General features: G+C 41.3%; 1 long non-coding RNA gene across 1 annotated transcript; it reads left to right on the top strand.

Annotated features, from left to right (window-relative positions):
• The first annotated feature begins 3,065 nt into the window (after positions 1-3,065).
• On the top strand, positions 3,066-4,362 carry LOC124860865. Its single transcript, XR_007036470.1, has 2 exons — positions 3,066-4,204; positions 4,302-4,362. It is a non-coding gene; the product is annotated as an uncharacterized LOC124860865 (long non-coding RNA).
• The last annotated feature ends 1,658 nt before the right edge of the window (positions 4,363-6,020 follow it).

Consider the following 6,020-nt stretch of genomic DNA (forward strand, 5'->3'; position numbering starts at 1 on the left):
AACCAAATTGTTTAACAATTGAAATCATTGAAAGTAGAGCGACAATGCAAGATGGACGAGAAAATCTGTTTATACCCTTAAGACAAAGCTTTCTTCAGAATCAAGTTACTCAAGCCACCATTTTAAATAGCAATTTTCCAATATCAGTGAGACATATTCAGTTTATAAAAAATCTTTGTCCTGCTTGACTTGGTGAGGAGTTTAGGGCAACATTTTTAAAAGATTTAAAAAGTTTTTTTAAAGGAAAACTGAAATGGGTCTGGGGTCAGGACTCGTCGGTGAGTGCCTGGTGACCAGGTTACACCTTGCAGGACCCTGCCGGATCATGCCTGAATGAGAGACGAGAGGCTATCCCCTAGTGGCCCCAGCACCTGCAGGGGGAACCATAAAAGACCAATGCAAAGAGATTGGGCAGCGGACAAAGGTGGAGACCTTGACATCCCGATCTCCGGATGCTCAAACTGGCTCTAGGGACGTGGAATGTCACCTCGCTATGGGGGAAGGAGCCTGAGTTTGTACAGGAGGACGAGAGATATCAGCGAGTAATAGTCGGGCTCACATCCACACACCTGCATGAGCATGGGCTCTGGAACGTAGCTTCTCGAGAGAGGTTGGACTCTCTTCTATACTGGAGTGGGGAGAGGCGGCAGGCTGGGGTGGGTTTGCCTGTCGACCCCCAGCTCAGCCATCTCGTGTTGGGGTTTACCCAGGTGAATGAGAGGGTCGCATCCCTGTGCCTTCGGGTCGGGGACAGGTCAATGACTGTTGTTTCACCCTACTGTATGGGCTGAGTGGTGGTGCAGAGTACCCAGCCTTCTTGTCCGGTTACTTAGGGTTGCTGGATAATGCCCCTTTCAGGGACTCTGTTATTCTGCTGGGGGACCTAAACGTTGAGGTGGCTTGGGCATCTGTATCGGATACTGTATTGCCTCTATTGGGAGGTGTTCCAGGCACGTCCCACTGGGAAGAGGTCCAGGGGACGGCCCAGGACAAGCGGGGGAGACTATGTCTCTCGGCTGGCCTGGGATTGCCTTGGGCTCCCCTGTAGCAGCTGGAAGAGGTGTCTGGGGAGAGGGAAGTCTGGGCGTCTCTACTGAGTCTGCTGCCCCCGCGACCTGGTCCCAGACAAAGTGGAAGATGACGAGTACGAGTACTGGAATGGAACGTTACTGATCTAAAAGTAAAATTATTGCGAGGTTACACTGTCTCTTGCAGTGGTTGCCACAGTCAATCCTAACGGGCCGGCATGCTGAATAATTTTATTCAGTGATTTGAATCTGCTGTTTTGGAGCATGAAAACATTTAAAACACTGGCCCTCAGTCTTCATAAACAAACTAAAAACACACTTTTATGAATTGTTGCCAAAAATGGCATCAGAAGGGTTGAAACGCTGCCATTCAAGATGAGTATTCACTTTGTTGTGTTCTGTAAGAAACTTTTTGATCAGCAATCTCCCAAATTATCCAGATTTTTTTTCCCAAACAGGCTTTAGTAGAATTAGGCCTGTATTGCATTCCTTGTCTTTAAATCTGTCTGACATTGCAGACATCCAGCAGATCTTTCTGAATTTGTATTGTATATAAAGACTTAAAAATCTGCAAAAACATCACTGAATTTCACATGAGGTCAGCAGCAGTCTAACTCTTGGAAATTAATAATGCTCTGAAGGATGGAGACTGTCTAATTATTATTGTTTTCCCTTTGCAAAGCGCACACACCTCAGATGTGGTCTTTAACCAACCTCTTTTTGCAGGTAATTTAAAATTGCCTCCACAGATTTTGTAAAAGCAAAATAATTTTCAAACCTGTGGCTCCCTGAGGTCTCATGAGGAGTCAACTTTGAATGGTTGTTACTGTCCAGTTTGTTATCAGAATTCCTGACAGCGTGTATGAAAATTTCTCCTAGATGTGACTAAGCAACATGTCTTTAAGGATAATAATTTTATTTGGTTTGTCATGGAAATGTTTTTTTTAACAACTTGTTTGATTTTTGGTTTGGTGTTAAGTTTTAACAACATTAACAACCTTTTTTATTGTGGTAATGCATCCCACGTACAAATTTTGTTTTTCTGACTATTGCTCAGTCATCTATTGTAGTGTCCAGCAGAGAACATTAGGCCTGATATGTTTATATGGGTTATATGACAGATGAACAAATCAAATTAATAAAGGCAAAAACTGTCTTTAGACTCGTGGACGAGAAAGTTTCTATACTGGAGCAAGAATTGAACTTTGTATGCAGATTTAAGGAATTCACTGATGCTAAAGTCAAACGCTATCAAGCTGAACGTTTTAACCCTGAGACAATCTTTGCTAATCAATGACAGCTCCTAGCTGCAGGTTCTGAAATAAAAGGTTTATATGACCTAAAACGTTCATCACTAGTTCACTGATAGTTTATGCCTGAATCGCAATTCAGAAAAAACTAGATGACTTACTAGATAAAGAAACCAAGAAGATGCTTGTTAGTTATTATGAAGGGATCCTGTGCATCAAGGGTTGTGCACACTGATGAGTGGAGCTGTGAACCTATTAATCAGGTGTTAATTTGGTATTGATTGGTCTGAGCTTGTATGTTTTAAATGTGTTTTAAGGAAAATGATTGAGGACTGAGAAATGTTATTATTGTGTTGTTTGTGAAGTATTTCCATAAGAATAATAGAAATTGGCCAATTTTGCCTGTTGTTTTTCATGTTAAAGTCACTCTAAAACCAAATATTTAAAACCTAACACATTTATCAGAGTGATTAATTGACTAAAATAATGTGTAAAATTTCATAGAACTTAACTAATTTTGTCTATCTTTCTTTTAAAAAATGTTTGGAATTACCCTAATTTTAGCTGTTAAACATTTTCCATAATTTCTGCAACAATAAACTGATTGAAATTGTCAGGATCTGGAGGTGTGATCTACCTGCTGTTAACCTTTTTTCACCACTAGGTGCGGCTGCCTGGAGGAGCTGGAGAGGGACAGGTGTATCTCATCAAGCACTTGGCTGGACAGTATAAAAAGGAGGGGTTGCCAGCACTTGCCTGAGAGTTTTGCCCTTGTGGTACAGCTTACTGGCCATTCAGATTATTTGTTCTTGCTTGAGAGAGAAGACTTGTTTTTGTGGATACCCTGTACTAACTTTTCCCTGTCCTGCAACCTTCAGGTGCTGATTCCTTGACCGGACTTGAGCTAACCAGAAACACTGAGACCCTGTCGGAACACTCCAGTGAATCCTGGATCATACCAGCTGGCAAACCCTCCCAAGAGACCTCCCAGCTGAGCGAACACTGTCCGCCCTCCAGCGCCATCCACTTGGCACCGCCTTACCAGCCGCTGTGGATGAAGGCTGACTATGTTCACACTCACTCCAGGTTCTGCGCCCCCTCCCTGGCGGACCTCCCCACTCTCACCTGTAAGCCGCACATCATTCTCTGGCACGTTTCTGAGGTCCAGTCATTAACCAGAGTCTTTTTCAGTGGGTACCACTCCCAATCTCCCGTTTCTCCTCCTCCTGGGCTTGTAGTTAATAAACCTAATCACAAGAACTGTATTTTGTCTCTGGGTGTCTCTGCATGTGGGTCAGGTCGGCAGTAAACATCATGACAGAAATCTACCCAAATTAAATGATTGCAAATTGTTACACAAATTTTATTGGTGGAATTCTAACAGTTTGTTTTAGCTTCTTTGGGCCCCACTCCTGAAAACCACCCGCTGTCGGGGTTTTGGGTTCTGTGTTTGTGTTTTGTCTGCACTTTTGTTTTCAGTTTCCAGATGGTGCTGGAGTTTCTCAGGTGTGCTGGGTGACAGGTGCAACTGATCTGCTGTTTGCATTGGAGGAGTATTTAAGCAGGAGGCTGCCAGCACTTCGATGCCAGAGTGTTTGCCTTCTGTGGCAGAAATCTGAACCTTCTGATCATTCTTCTTTGAATTTTGACTTTGGTTCCAGAAGTTTCTGGACGATCAAGATTACCTATGTTTGGTGGATTTTGTTTCTAAGTACCAAGCTGGCAGCTTCCTGTTATCCTCCGTCTCCTAAACCAAGGCAGAAGCATACCTTGTCCACCCTCCAACGCAAGTACCTGAACATTGAATTAACTCCTGAACTCACCAGAACTCACTCTACAGCTCAAGTAAAACCATCTGGATTTCTCCACTTCGCACACCTGGGTCCTGACTCCCTCTACCCCTGGTGACCTGACTACATTCACCTAGTAAGCTGTTCAACTGTCAATCATAGTTAGTTCTTGTTTATTCTGCAACATTATAGTTCTTGTATTCACCAGTTCTCTTCCCCCTCTTTTCATACAGTTGGTGATCCTACCATTCACGTTCCAGTTTCACTTCTTGTCAATAAAACACCTTTTACTGATTCAGTTGTTCTGGATGTTCTTCTGTATGTGGGTCAGACCTATCTCGAAGAAAATGACACCCGCCTCACAACATAGCTTGTCCGGTCCATCCGATGTGCAAAAGGTAATGTGTGCCTATAATGGGGCAGTGGGTATCCTTACCAGCACAAATGAAAGTGATTAGAGAAAAGGAAAGGGAATAAACAGGAGAGAAAGCGAGAGAGCTTTCTTAGGTAAACAGACTCCAGGCACCGTTCAACTTCAGCATTTAAGATCGCGCTCAAGGCTGCAATCCAATTATTCACCACCAAATGCTGCTTTCAACAAGCCCCATCACCATTTAAGAGGTCCATTCACCCAAAGGACTCTTTTTAATAAACAGCAAACAAGTGTTGACCAAAAGGCAGCAACTCACTGCTATGTGCTCTCACTTCTAACTGCTTAATTAATCAACTACTTTAGCTGTAATGACCTGAAGTTTTTTTTAAAGGAATTATTAGGAAGTAAAAGTAACAAAGAGGGGTAGCCATGGAGAAACTCATCTACTGTATCTTGTAATGCAAAGAATACCCTGCATCCAGTTCTTTCTACTTTTAAGAGAAACACAAATTTATAATCCATTGCAAACAAGCACGTCATAAGTGTAAAACAATTGAAATTAATCTAAAGCAAAGCTAGTACTAATAAAAGCAACAGGTCTTTGAAGAAACCTTTAAAAAATGAGCTACAACAACAGTTAATCTCCCTTTGGAATGATAAGTATTTTTTTAATTTTAATTTTAACTTTAAAGGTGTGATCCAGTGGAGTATTTCATTCTTTAACAAATTTTCACTGACCATATAAAACAGCTAGGTGATAAGTTATGGATTCCACTACAAGATGTCACCAAAGGTCCTGTAGGACAAAGAGTCTTGTGGGTATTTGGCTCAATAACATCACAAGAAGCACAAGAACCAGAATGATCTGCTGATATTAGCAAACAGAATATGAATAAACACATTAGCGGAGGGGATTTGATAAAAAAAAAAAAGTGCAAATAAAGGAGACAAAAGGAAAACCTGGTAGGAACACACTCAAAAGTTTGCTAATTTATTACCCTATGTCCTCATTAGCAGGTGGATGTAAATAGATACTTATATTGATTGAATAATATTTAAAACAAATTTCTAAACAAATAGAAAACCTAACCATGACATGTTCTATAAGTGACAAATTATATCTAAAGTCAGTTTAATTGAATTTACAGAAAAGTCTGGCTAGTAGCTTTAATACAGGTGCTAAACATGGATTTATTGTTAACAGCAGCTGAAAAGTCTTACAGAAAAACTAAAATAGACAAAAGAACAAAAGTCTGTTTAATAAACTGGATTAGATGTACTCAATCTTACCTAGCACCACTTGCTGAATTGCCAAAGTGGTAAATAACAGTAGCTTAACTTCTGTGTCCCTTGTTTCCCATCATCTCTCCGGTAAAGGACAGACTTGTCATGCTTGGGCCAGAGGCCAGTTATTATCTTGACATTGTCTGATGCAGGAACCGAGAGCATTCTCACTACTTCCTTGTTGAAATGGGAGGGGTCAATGACTTAACCCTTTCTCAAGAAATGGAAAGGGAACTGTGGAGAACAGAGTTCTGATATATTGATGGCATTGACACATATAGCAGATTGTGATTTG

The sequence above is a fragment of the Girardinichthys multiradiatus genome, chromosome 23, assembly GCF_021462225.1.
Source record: "Girardinichthys multiradiatus isolate DD_20200921_A chromosome 23, DD_fGirMul_XY1, whole genome shotgun sequence".
In the NCBI taxonomy this organism is placed as follows: Eukaryota; Metazoa; Chordata; class Actinopteri; order Cyprinodontiformes; family Goodeidae; genus Girardinichthys; species Girardinichthys multiradiatus.